This window comes from Lutra lutra, chromosome X, assembly GCF_902655055.1.
Source record: "Lutra lutra chromosome X, mLutLut1.2, whole genome shotgun sequence".
Classification (NCBI taxonomy): domain Eukaryota; kingdom Metazoa; phylum Chordata; class Mammalia; order Carnivora; family Mustelidae; genus Lutra; species Lutra lutra.
The window spans coordinates 23,197,087-23,210,129 of record NC_062296.1 but is presented as its reverse complement, the minus strand read 5'-3'; the positions used below and the strand labels follow the sequence as shown (position 1 = coordinate 23,210,129).

Genomic DNA, 13,043 nt, shown 5'->3' with positions numbered 1-13,043 from the left:
CAGCAGGGAGTCTACTTCTCCCTCCCCTCCCGCCATCACCCCCATGCTTGCTCTCACTCTTTCAAATAAATAAATAAAATCTTTTAAAACAATAAATAAAAGGATCACCCTGGCTGCTATGTGAAAACTATGGAGGGGCAAAAATGTGTGTAGGGGCACAATTAGGAGGCTATTTCAGTATTCTAGGTGAGAGATGATGGTGGTTTGGTCTAAGGTGTTAGTGATGAAGGAAGGTAAAATGATTCAGACAGGATATAATCTGAAGGTATAGTCAACAACATTTGTTAATTGATTGGATGTCAGGTGTGAAAAAAGATGAATCAAGGACTCTAAGGTGTAGTACTTGAGCAAGCACACTGCATTATCTTACAAAACTAACAACAAAAAAACCCACCTTTGTATTTGTTTCTAATTTGCATTTATTTTTATTATTGAAGTTTGAGCCTTTTTCACATTTATTGGCCATTTTTATTTCCTTGTGTGAATAATCTTTTCATGGTTTGTCTAGATGACATTTATAAAATCCTTTCCTCCCTTAGCTTCTATTTCACTATTTTCTGGTTTGCCTCTTACCTCTCTGACCTTAATGTGACTTTCCTGAAGGCTTCTCTTATTTCATCAACCCTTAAATTGAGTGTTTCTCAAGATTTGACCCTTGCTTCTCTTCTTACTCTATAAACCCTCCCTAGGTGAACTCCCCTTCCTATTCTTATGATTTCAACTACTACACTGACCAATGACACACAAGTATCTACCTCCAGACTTCATCTTCAGATCTGTAATTTCCTTCTGTTACAAACCATCTCCAACTGGATGTCTAGATGGTGTCTTACATTAAATAAATACAAACCTGACCTCATTAACCTCACCAAAACTAACGTTTTCTTCTATGTTCCCAAATTGCTTAATGGCATTACCTAATTTTCCAAGCCAAAGCCGCTAAGTCACTCCTCCCTTTCTCTGACCCTCTAAATGTTTTCATTTCCCAAGTCCCACTAAAGCTACCTTATAAGTGGCTCTTGAATTCTCCACCGCCCATCAATACTATCACTGCCTTGATTCTTATCCTCATAATTGCTCACAGTTGCAACACAGTCTCTCAATCTCTCAATGTTACTACTCTTAATCCACTTCAATCCATTCTTCCTACAGGTGTCATCTTTGCAATCTTTCTAAAAACCAAAGTTGGTGACCTCTCCCCACTTTAAAACCTTTCATCTAATGCCATAGACTCTGCTACAACATACTACATTGCATGAGTTTGGGTAAATGGCAGAAAAACTACCATTCTCCAGTATAACTCTCCGTACAGGAAAATCTTAATACATTCATTCACTCCACAAATACATACTAAGCATCTTCTGTGTGTCAGGCACATAGATATAAAATAAGACATTAACCCTGACCTCCATTCCCCCATCTGGATAGGAAAAAAAAAGAAACTCTACTACCCTGGGTTGGTGTTCTCCCTTGCTAATTTAGCCTTGTGCCCTTTCATAATCCTTTCCCATATGAAATGTGGTTCCCCATATTCTCTTGACTAAACCAATTCAAATGACACATCCTTTACAAAACTATATCTACCTTTGAACTTCCAGAACATTCTAATTATTCCTCTTCTAGAGCATCTGTTACATAATAACAATATGCATATAGGTTTGTCTCCTCCATTAGAATCTAAGTTTTTAAAGTGTCCTTCTATCACTGGGTATACAGAGGCGTTTTTAAAAAGTTTTGGTGAATGACTGAATGAAGAAATGAAAAGACAAAGTTTTTTCTTCATGAAGATTTTTTTATGATTTATAATCAAACCCATGTAATACTGAAGTCTTCAGGAAAAGAAGAGGGCAGTCCATAAGACCTAGAGAGTCTTCCATGGAAAAGACTTGAGACTTCAACACACACTGCCCTAGAAGTCTGTGTAATGTTGATTTTTTTTCTGCCTTTTCAACAACAAAGAAGTCCCAAGTATTTTGCTAAATATCAGTGTTCTCTCATTACATCTATTCCTGTTTTACACATTTCTTAAACATGTTTTATTCCATGTTTTACAGAAATATATTGCTAAAATTTTCTCTATTCTGTGTTGAAATGCCCTTAAAATATTTCCGTTGCACCGAATTCTCATTGTTTACATTAAAATTACCTCACTTTCTCAAGTTGTCCAATGTTTCATCAAGGCAGTATCTCAAATACGGGAAAAGAACAAAACAATGAAAAAAAAATGTAGCACCCTTGTGTTAACACTTCAGAGGTTTGAAACCAAAAATAAATGGTGTCACACCTAAGTGTTGACATTTTATTACACTAAACATGAAAGATAAATCACAAACACACCAACAACGTATGGATATGTGCCCAGAGTACATCTGTAATAAAGAATAACAACCCAGGAAATTAGTGTATTATTGTAGCTTCTACCCAGGATCATTGAGAAAATGTATGAGCCAAAAACAATACAAAGAATAATAGTTCACATTACACTTAGAATTCTCTAGGATACACATAAAGAAATGGTCAGATTTAGAAAAAGAATACAAAGATTAATCACTGCCTAAACTTAGTGAATGTCTCAGAGCTTCCTTTTTCATAAACCTATGCACTACCTCAATTCTTAGAAAGAAAGAAAGAAAGAAAGAAAGAAAGAAAGAAAGAAAGAAAGAAAGAAAAGAGAAAGAGTAGGAGGAGGAAATGAGAGTGACTTCATTGTTATTTCAAGGCACAAGAGTCTTCTCAAATCTAAGCTATAGGTATCAATTGGCCAATCAACTGCACAGCCTTTTCCCTTAGAGGTCACTAGATCTCATTAGTGAAATTAATACTGTATTTCCAAAAGGAGTTTCTTATTTGACTTGCATAGCAATGATGTCAATGTTTCCCTACATCGTTTAGAGTTCTAAACATATAACCAGTCACAATCACAAAGATATATTCATTTCAAGCATAGAGTAAGCAAATAAGTGATATATGTATTTGTAAATGATGCTTGTGAAATCCATGTCAAAAATGTACATACACTTTTTAATCAATATTCCTTTGGCAAAAAATCCCATTCCCTCACATATAAATACAAACATATTTTGGGGCTAGTTAATAGAGCAAGAGATCACACATCAATATCACTCAAATGCTTGCAATTAAGAAGAACAGCTTTAAAAAAAGAAAATCATTAATGCTAAAGGGAGGTAATGCACAGAGTATAAATTCAAAACGTTGATCAGAAACATTATGTTGATAGGAACTGAGTTAGCTAGGAACACTGCAGATTTAGAAGGCTTCCAGTCACCCTGTGGTTGTAATGTATTTATGCACCTCTATATTTAAACACAGGTGGTAATTAGCAAGATTGAGACACCTTTAATAAGGCATCATCATAGGTGCAAAGGATGTGTAGCATAAGATGAGTTCATTATCAATAACTTCCCTGAATTAATCATCTCTTAGGGCATTTAATTTTAAATGTACCTGAAAAAACCTGGATCATTGATATAGGCCATCTGCAGTATCTTTTTCTAATTTCTCTGAACAACTGAAGAGTTTTCTTAAAATGCCTATATACAGCTGGGACACAGAGATTATAATATCTAATAAGCCAATTGACCATCTAATCTGGCATCTTCTCTTTGACAGGTGTCTAAACCAGATAGAGGCATGAGAAGTAATATAAACACTTAGAATTCACCAATTACGCAAAACCATGCAACTGGGAAATTTTCTTCTTGACCTTAGCTAATGATCAGATTTTCCCCGAAGTACGCAATGTACTTTTATTTTGGCTGCTTTAAAAATTCTCATTCAAACAGACAGCTAAAAACATTAAACTGCAATTCCAAACATTAAAATGAAAATGGATTTCCTTTGATATAACCATATAGGGATTCTACTGCAAGTTTTATATATACAACTACATCAGCATCCCGAATATTCACAAAACCTTACATTTAAATAGGAAAACAACTGAAAAGTAAATATACAGTAATTTCAAAAGGGAAACTGAGGTGTTAACAGCAGAACATTACTTGGATGAATAACTAAATTTCATTGATCAGATATTTAGAACCATCTAGATGACTGACTGCTATTGTACTTCCAAATGCCAAGCATCTGCTGAAAGGCCAGAAGAAATGAACATGATAAAGAAGAAGGACACAGAGAGATACTAGGAAATCTACATATTCAATGATGATGATTGCATTTTTCATGTTTTACTCAGATATTTTCATATCACACCAATATGACTTATGTAACAAAAATAAACCACTGAACAAAATATATGCAATTCAATATCCCACAAATGAATACCAATATCATCAATATTTCCTAAAATATAAAAATGTAAATACTATTTTTCTTATTTTTTCTATTTTTAAATCACTACCTTATTCTATCATTAATAATTCTGCCTAGGATATTTATATTTTGAAATTCTAGTCACTTAATCTACTGACATATAAATATAGATCTTCCTTCTTTTCTCACCACGAAAATCCTTATGGGGAATCACTCTTTCTTAGCCATAATATAGAAATTTGTTTATAGCCATAAATTCACAGGAAAAAATATTAGTTTATCAGGACCCATAGCTGATAATATTGCAAAAGGCTTAACATGGATTGCAATTTAGCTCATATTAGAGTTTGTGATTCCAAAATTCAATTTTGTAAGTCATAATCAGCCACAAAAATGTTACAACAGAATATGAGAAACATTAAAAGGCAATTTCCTCATTGTTGACTACTTATCAAGTGACAACTTAGTCAATTAAAATTAAAACAATCAGTATGCTTTATGGTGACGGGTAAAATGAGTGTTTTACAGATTTCAAATAAATGTTTTCAAATCCATTTGGTCTCTGTAATAAAAAAAAAAACCAAGTGGGGCATAGATATTTTAATAAAATAGTTTATATATTTGGAAAGGAAAAATAACCAGTCCTACTGGAATATTCAAACATCATTTATATTTAACTTTACTATGATCACTAACTAGGTTTCTTCAAAGTCTACAAAATCATTATTTGAAAGAACATATTTTTTCAATATAATAGCTATTATGAAACTATTTTGCAGCTGTGAATGTCCTCATAGAATAAAAATGTTCTGCAGCGCACATAAATACCAACAGGAATGCACAAATCAAGACTATTTCTGTGATTATTTTGAAAGAACTGCTTGAGTAGGGGACAAAGAGGGTAAGCGGTAAGATCTTCAGGAAAATGACAAAGATGGCACTGATTTTTGTTCTGCGTAATCATTTATTGCTTGCAAATTCAATTCCCCCAGCCTTTTACGGTTACTTTCGGGGACCAACAGGCTGGCATGAAATTAAATTAACAAGCAGGTTCCCATCCTGAATTAGTGACTCCCAGCTGTCTGTCCCGTCTAGTTTCCATGGCAGTGGAAGAATCGGTGGAAAATGAGGTGCAGAAATTTTTAAGAAGCTAACATATCAAACTCTTTAAGTTGATTTCTTTAAACTGATGAATCAGTAGTGGGGGCGTAGGGGGGAGGTAGAATTGAAGCTAAACTTTTTAATTTCCTGGCTTGTTGAAAAGGCCAGTGTGTTTCTGTTTTGTAATTGCTAAGGGATGCAAGCAACATCTCACACATTTCATAGAAGGCTGTAGATTTAGGATGGCATACAGGTCATTATGTATTTTATAGTAATCCGAGAGTGTATAAGGTACTCTACATTATTTTAAAGTATTTAATTTTATTTTTGCTTTCTGTTTTGGGCATAGATATTAAGATTCATCATCCTGTTAAGTGACTCCAAACATCCAGAGACGAAGTAAAAAATTCTCTCAACCAACCAGATGTTTGTTTGCATCACCCCAAACAGCTAGATGGTTGACGGAACTTTTCACTCACATATTTGAGACAGCGCCATAGAAACCTGTCATAAGCACCCAGAAAAAAAAATACTAATCTTGGCACATACCTACAAAAACACAGGTATGAGGGCTCAGAGTAAGACCTTCACTGGGGGTGATCTACCAATATAAAAAGAGAGTATTTAACACATTTTCCTATTTCCATTTTCCAGTTAACTTCTCCACTCATACAGTTAGAGTAGGGTGGGAACGGAAAACCCAATATTTCAGAATCATTACATCACATTGAAAACATCATCCAAGAGGTAGTGGTTAGTTGGCATATATGCATGTTTCACCATATGCTATTGTTTACCTAAAGTGGAGGCTTGGACAGGAAGTAAAAGTCGGATTTTTTTAAAAATTGTAAATTATCCAAGATTATACTTCCAGGTCTAGAAATGAGTCCTAAAGTTACATAAGAATTTAACAGGCTTTATTTATCAAACTCTAAATTATTATTTTTTAAATATTAGGGATCCAACATCAACTGTAAAAATATTTACTATCTCCAATTAAAACTAGTTTGCTTTGATTGTACACAAAAATGTTAGCAGTCTAATTGATATAAATATTATTATGCAGTAATTTTCAGTTTATGCTATCAAATTCCAATTTCCTCAGCCTTACTTTTCATGGGTTCCAAATGTAAGCAGTTTTGTTGGTCTTGCTAAATTGTACCTCCATGCATCTAGCAAACTACAAAATCTTTATACATTATATAATTGTCATAACAGAGTACCACATACTGAAGAGACACCTATGGTTGGACTATCAAGGTTACTGGAAAAATCAAAAGCTGTGTGTACCCTTTTCTAGCATTCACCTGGTCTGGCTGGTGATATTTACTTGATATTTACTTTCCTCAGTTCTGAAACAAATTAATGGAAAACAGAAAGAAATAGAAATAATATATTAAGCCAGGATAACAGAAAGAAATAGAAATAATGTATTAACCCAGGATTCAGAATGTTTTACCTTTCATGGCAAAGAAAAATAATAGTAATCTACCTTCAATACAGTGATTTAACCTACTACACAGAACCTGCAGATGATTTAAAGCACTTATTGTATTTGGAAACAGTTCTGAAATTTGATTCTTCTTAATTTTTATAATCAGCCCTACATTCCCAGCTATGGATATATGCTGTTGATCAGAATTGCTAAATACTCCTTCTTACAATATTCATCATTTAATTTACCTGTAGTTGTGCTAGTAATCCAGTTCAAACCTTTATTCCAAATGGTAAATGAAGGGAAGCTTCTTTTCTTTTTAAGTGTGCATGGATTACTACTTTTGAGGGTAAACTGACAGGAATTTTTAAAAAAATATGGAATTTTAATACAATTATTATACATGTTTTATGTATGATGCATGGCATTCTTCGGAGATAGCGTGTGTGTGTGTGTGAGAGAGAGAGAGAGAGAGAAAGAGAGAGCAAGAGAGAGAGAGAAAGAGCAAAGGAAAGAAAAAAATAGGTGAGTACTATAAAAGATTTATTTTTATTAAAAAAATGATGAGTATGCTAAGCACTGGTCTTCTATTGACTTCAGGTCAGTCGGTAAGTGGGTAAATAAATAAATAAATAGTTTAGGAAACCTTAGGGGATTTATTAGTCATAATCTATACTAAGCACTTAGTAACTAAAAACTGAAACTGATGAACATTTGGGAAAAGCAAGCTTCAAGCAAAAATTACATGGATTCTAACGGCTATCTCTAACAGAATAGAAAAAAAATTTGTTATGTTAATTAGTACTGAACCTTCTTATCACTTCTAAGTTTTTAAGATTGTCATGGAAAATGTTCAGAAGCAATGTGCCAAAAGAATATTTTGCAGTTTGATCATTTAAAGTATTATTGTACAGAATAAACTTATACTGAGCTGTTCTGCTTCAGCGAGAGTCTTTGTATTAAAGGCTTCAGAAAGGTACAATGACTATAAAGGAAACTATGATTATGTCAGTGTTATTTACACATATGATAGCTGAATAGAAACAATGAAACTTCTAGGGTATTCGAACCCGGACTTTGAATTAGGCCTTTGAATGAGACCATAATTACATATTATCTGATTTTACTTTTTAACACTCCTAAATGTTTGAATATCTGGAGTCTTGTTTAATCACCCTTACAGCACAATGATTCTACAAAGCCTTCTTTCCTTCAGCCTCATTACATATTATGTTCATAACTGGGACCTAGAACTAATGGCAAATACTAATTCATGTATTAAAAATATTCATTTTTCTACTGTGTCTGGCATTGTTCTGGGGACTAGACTCTGTTAGTTTTATTACGCAAATGTCAAAATCTCTTTGTAGAGTTGTTTTCCAGAAACACCTGTTTATCAAAAATATTCTGGGGGACCATCTGAGAACTTTCAACTAACATTTAAAGCATGGATTCATTTTGGAAATTACCTGAACCTCTCTTCAAATGTATCTTGTGACCTTCATTATCATTAAAATGTTCCAACATTACCTGAGTATATTTGAAAGCTTTGAACTACCTTCAAAAAAAAAAAAAAACCCAACTTTGCAATAGTAAATAATACATCACCCCGAAAAGTCTTATAAACTTCGACCAAAATGGCAAAACTAGGATTCTGCTTTTCCAGTTATTTACTTTAAGAGGCATACTATGTCTTATAAAAATTCATTTCCCCCACATTGCAGATTTGAAAAGAAAAGAGGGGGTGTTGAGCAAATAAGCAAATACTGGGTAATCATGGAGTATAATGTAAAGCTGTGGCTCTCCTTTTAATAGTAATAATAATAGTAATAATAATAATAATAATAAAGCCTTTCCTTCTTAGAATGTACTCTTTCTTGGCAGCACTTAAGTACCCTATGCTCCAAATTGAAAGTCTTTGGACTAAGAAGATAAACCAGGATATTTTAGCCAAAAGATAGTAATAGAGCAGACATCTGCAATGTCTTCCCCGAACAGGTTAAGAGTAGCGGCTGATTCTCACAGTATAGTGTACCTGGTTTGTTAGTTGTAATCATAGAACAACAATCTAAAATTCAAAGAAGCTGTCTGTGACCCTTACTTACCACAAACGCGATCAACTAAATGTTAATCAAACAGTACCTATTAGAGTCCACTGGGGTATTTCGTTTCCTTTTGGTTTCTAAAACAGAATGGCTACTAATTGCCCTTCCATAGCACCAGTAACTTCTTTGAGTATTTCTTTGGGCCACCTGAAATACACCTCGGGATTAACATTTCAGGACGAAAAAAAAACCCGGGAAAGTTGAGGAGGCTCCTGACCAGCTGCTTCATATTGAAAATGTGGAGTTTTTCTGTACATATTAGCATATAGCCGATAGCGGTGATGCAGATCTGCTAACCCGAAGCTGCCGACTGTAAGCGGGAGCTGCAAACCAGCCCTCGCCCCCGCCCCTACTCTCCTGGTGGCGAAATAGATGTCGAGACAACATCTACTAATGGAGGGAGATCGTCTGTCTCTGCAATTGTAAACAACTGGCTGCACTGGGTTTGCTGAAATGTTTAAATACACTCCTGACTGCAAACACATCCACTCACTAAGTCGCGCTAACAGTCTCCCTTCACCACCTCTAGGAAAAGCATCCTAAAACTGAATTGTCAATCTGCCGGTTGTGGAGTGGAAGGAAGTGAGGTTACATTTCTCCAGGCATGCCTAGAGGGTATTTGGCGCTCCGCAGTTGTACGGGCCGCTACTAGATTCCCGGGATGTAATGCAAAAAACCCACACACAAACCCGCGCAGCTGAGCGCGTGGTTAAAGCCAAAACCGACGGCTCCCCGAACACCAACTACTGCGTAATGACTGTCTCTTTTGACTAAGATTGAGGTATAGGGAGGACGCACCGGGTGGGGCCCCAAACGGTGTAGGTTAGAAAGGGGTTCTAGAGTTCCCCCTGCCCCGAATCTGGGCTCCCCGCGTAAGGTTCAAAGAGAAATTCAGAAGCAAACAGGTACTAAAGTGCGTCCTAGCCACTAGGCATCTTCCCTTGGAGAGGGCACTAGCGGGACACAAGTGGTCGAGCCCCGGGCGAACGCTCCAGGTGGGAGGGATGCCGGAGGAGAGGCGCCCTTGTCTTTTCTCGGACCAAGGCCCCCCCAAGTCCAGGTCCACTTGTTAGAGCGCCCCGGCTCTGCGCAAGAGCCGAGGCGAGGGCCCCCCTTTTACAACCAAAGGAGTTGGTTGGCAAAAGTGTCGCCTGTAAAGCCCAGCAAGCCCCCGAAAGCAGCGCCCCCAGGGCCCACTGTAAGCTTGAACTGCGAACAAGGCCGACCTCCCACCTCTCCCGGGTGGTCCAGAGCCCCGGGCCAGGCGGAGACCCAGAGAAGAAGGAGCTAAGGTTCTGCTACCTCGGGCAGGACTCCCAGCGCGGACACAGCCCACGGTTCACAACCCAGTGCCGCCATCCTTCGTCTGCAGCCTCGGGGCGAAGTTCGCCCGAGTCCTTGGGGTGGGAGGTGGGGGTGGGGGCCTCGAGCCTGAGGGAAGGAGATGAGGGCTGGGAGAAACGCACCTACCTAGTCCAGGCGCAAGTTTCGGTGGCGTCCCCAGGTGCGGTCCTCCGCCCCCTCGCCAGGTGCTCAGCCCCGCCGGGCGCAGCCGGTGCCCGGGACTTCAGGCGTCTCAGCCGGTTCCTGCGGGAAACGACTGTAAATCCACATTACTGTTCGAGCTGCCGCTTGGGCCCCCGCATCGCTCTCCTCTGGCTGGCGGCGGCGGTGCTCCCAGCCGGCTGCCGCCGGGAGCAGGGACCGAACCTGGCTATTGCCGCGCCAGCGGACGATCCCTGCCAGGAGGGTGCTTGCGTCCGGGGTCGTGTGTGTGTGTGTGCGAGAGTGGTATACGCGTGTGTGTGTCCGTGAAAGATAGAGTGCGCGTGTGTGTGCGAGCAGAAGGGGTGAGCTCAGCCCCCGGGGCACTCGGAGGTGAACTCCGGGCTAAGCCGGAGCCCGCCGCGCTCCCGGGTGCGGGGCGTCTGCACGGCTGAGGGCTGTGCTGATGTTGCCGTGGCCACCGCCGCCGCGCTCTAAGGCTGGTAGCGGTGGTGCAAAAAATGTTTCTCCGCTACTCGAGACCAAAAAACCTGCCCTGTCTACTGAGCATGCCCGGTTTGACAGCTCTAAGCCGAGGATTTTTTTTTTTCCCCTTTTCCCCAAGACTCCAGGTTTTAGCCGCAGCTGAGATGGGGGAGGGAGGAGGAGCAGAAGGAGGAGGATTGAGGGAGCAGGTAACCGGCAGAGGAAAGGAAGTGGAGATGAGAAAGATCTGGGTGTCAGAGGATGGAGAGAGGGAAGGAGAAAGCTGGAGATGGGAACACAGGAAAGAAATATGGATCAACTAAATTCAGATTTTGTACCACAATAAGTTCCTGGCCAGGGGACTCTCATGACTAGATTTTTTTTTTTTTTTAACCCTCGAGGGTTAGGTGAGGTAGGGGTTTCTGAGGAGCGTTTGTGATCCCCAAGATCAGCCTGGGACAGTGTTTCACAGTCATGACATACACAAATGCGCGTGCACACCACACACACACACACACACACACACACACACACACACACACACAAAGGAGCGTGATCACCGCGGCGCTGTGTAAAGCCTCAGGACTGATAGGAAGAATGTGAAGTCTTTTGCCACTATAACTTTGGAGGGGGGAAGAAGAAGAAAGAAAAGAAAAGAAAAAAAGAAAAAAAGCGAGCAAGCGAGAGAAATTGTTTGGGTTCCTCCTTTTCCGCTCTCCCCCGCCTTCCAGAAAAGCCAAGCCCGTGAGTGTCGTGCGTAAGTGATCCGCAAGCTTTCTCGCGTCCGTCTGTGTGAGAGCACCGCTGACTGCCACCAGCTGACAGTGTGACCCCAGCGTGCCAAGGCCGGCCACCCGCAGCCTCCTGGCGGCGCGTCAGCTCAGCACTGACAAAGTCCTCTTGGAGGGGGGTGTGGGGGGCAATACTCCAGCTCCTCCCCTGTCAGGCCGCCCTGGTCCCTGGACTCCCCAACCGGCTCCGCCCTTCACCCGGCCGGGCTGGAGGGCAGGTACCCTGGCGAACCCAGCGCCCTGCCCCAAGCCCAGGATCCCTCCTTTCCCACCCTCTTCAGCTTCCTCTAAAAAGCGGAAAAGCGGAATCTACATGTCCAGAAACTCGCTTCGGGAGCCTTAAGGGTCCTACTGGGCATGCTCAGGACTTGGGGTGCCTCGCGTGGAGGAACTCTCCGGCCGCCAACATCTGCATGGCTGGGCCAGATGTGAGGCTTAGGAGGGAGGCGTTGGCGCCCTATTGGAGTTTGGCTCAGGCTCCGGGAAGGGCGGCGGCGACGCCCACAGTCGCCTTCTCCTTCCCGGCTTCCCAGCAAGAGCAAGACCGTGGGAGATACCAAGTGCCGAGCCAGGGGAGCTACACCAACTGGAGAAACAGGAGTCTTTCGTACTCCCAGACCCCCTTCCCCCCCAGCGCCACCCCCGCCGCAGGCAGGTAGGGGGCGCGCAGAGCAGCAGCAGCAGAGAGAGAGAGCCCTGCGTGTGTTCGCGGTACTGCTAACCTCTAGGTAAAGAAAAGAGAGCGGGAAGAGTCGAACCTTCTTTGGGAGAAAGACGTTTACTGATGGTTTTCTTGAGTGAAGAAAGAAGGGCGTGTGTGAATGTGTATGTGTGCACTCACGTTTGTAATTTTTCTCCGCAAGAGCAGGGACAGGAAAGCGAGAAGCTATTGCCGAGTTGAGAGCCCGCTAGGGGTTGCAAGAAGGCACATTTGGAGCCTTGGCGGGCGCTAATTACCGGAAGAGTTGCTCGGGGCGCGGTGGGCGCGCACCAAAGCTTCCAGCTGTTCTCCGCTCTGGGCGGTGGCAGCTGCGCGAGGACGGTTTCCGGGCTGTATGGTCTGCGAGCTCCTGAGCAGGGGGGACCAGATTCGACTTCCGAACGAGAGGTAGTATAGGGTGACGCCAGGGGGAGATCTCGGAACCGTGTGTTCCCATCCTGCTGGTTTTTAATACAGGTATTTGCAAAGAGGATGCATTGTAAGCCCGGCACACCACCGGGGAGAGGAAATAAAATATACCGAGCTGAACACTCTGGGAAATAATCTGGGAATCAAGAGCTGTTTTTTTCCCTTCGTCCCTTTACCAACATCGCCTTCAGCTTTGGGCAGGAATCCTTTGGATCCCGGCC

The 13,043-nt window shown here is 41.0% G+C and overlaps 1 protein-coding gene across 6 annotated transcripts in view; it reads right to left on the bottom strand.

Moving 5' to 3' along the window:
• TENM1 (teneurin transmembrane protein 1) overlaps window positions 1–12,669 on the bottom strand; it is a 785,443-nt gene extending 772,774 nt beyond the window's left edge. For 5 of the 6 annotated variants that reach the window (XM_047716030.1, XM_047716033.1, XM_047716034.1 and 2 more), the window contains exon 1: window positions 10,402–10,946. The gene's annotated coding sequence lies outside the window, so the exon portion shown is untranslated. Of the gene's footprint in view, window positions 1–10,401; window positions 10,947–12,534 lie in introns of those variants that run through there. The other variant, XM_047716031.1, reaches the window with a different exon arrangement.
• Window positions 12,670–13,043: the final 374 nt, after the last annotated feature.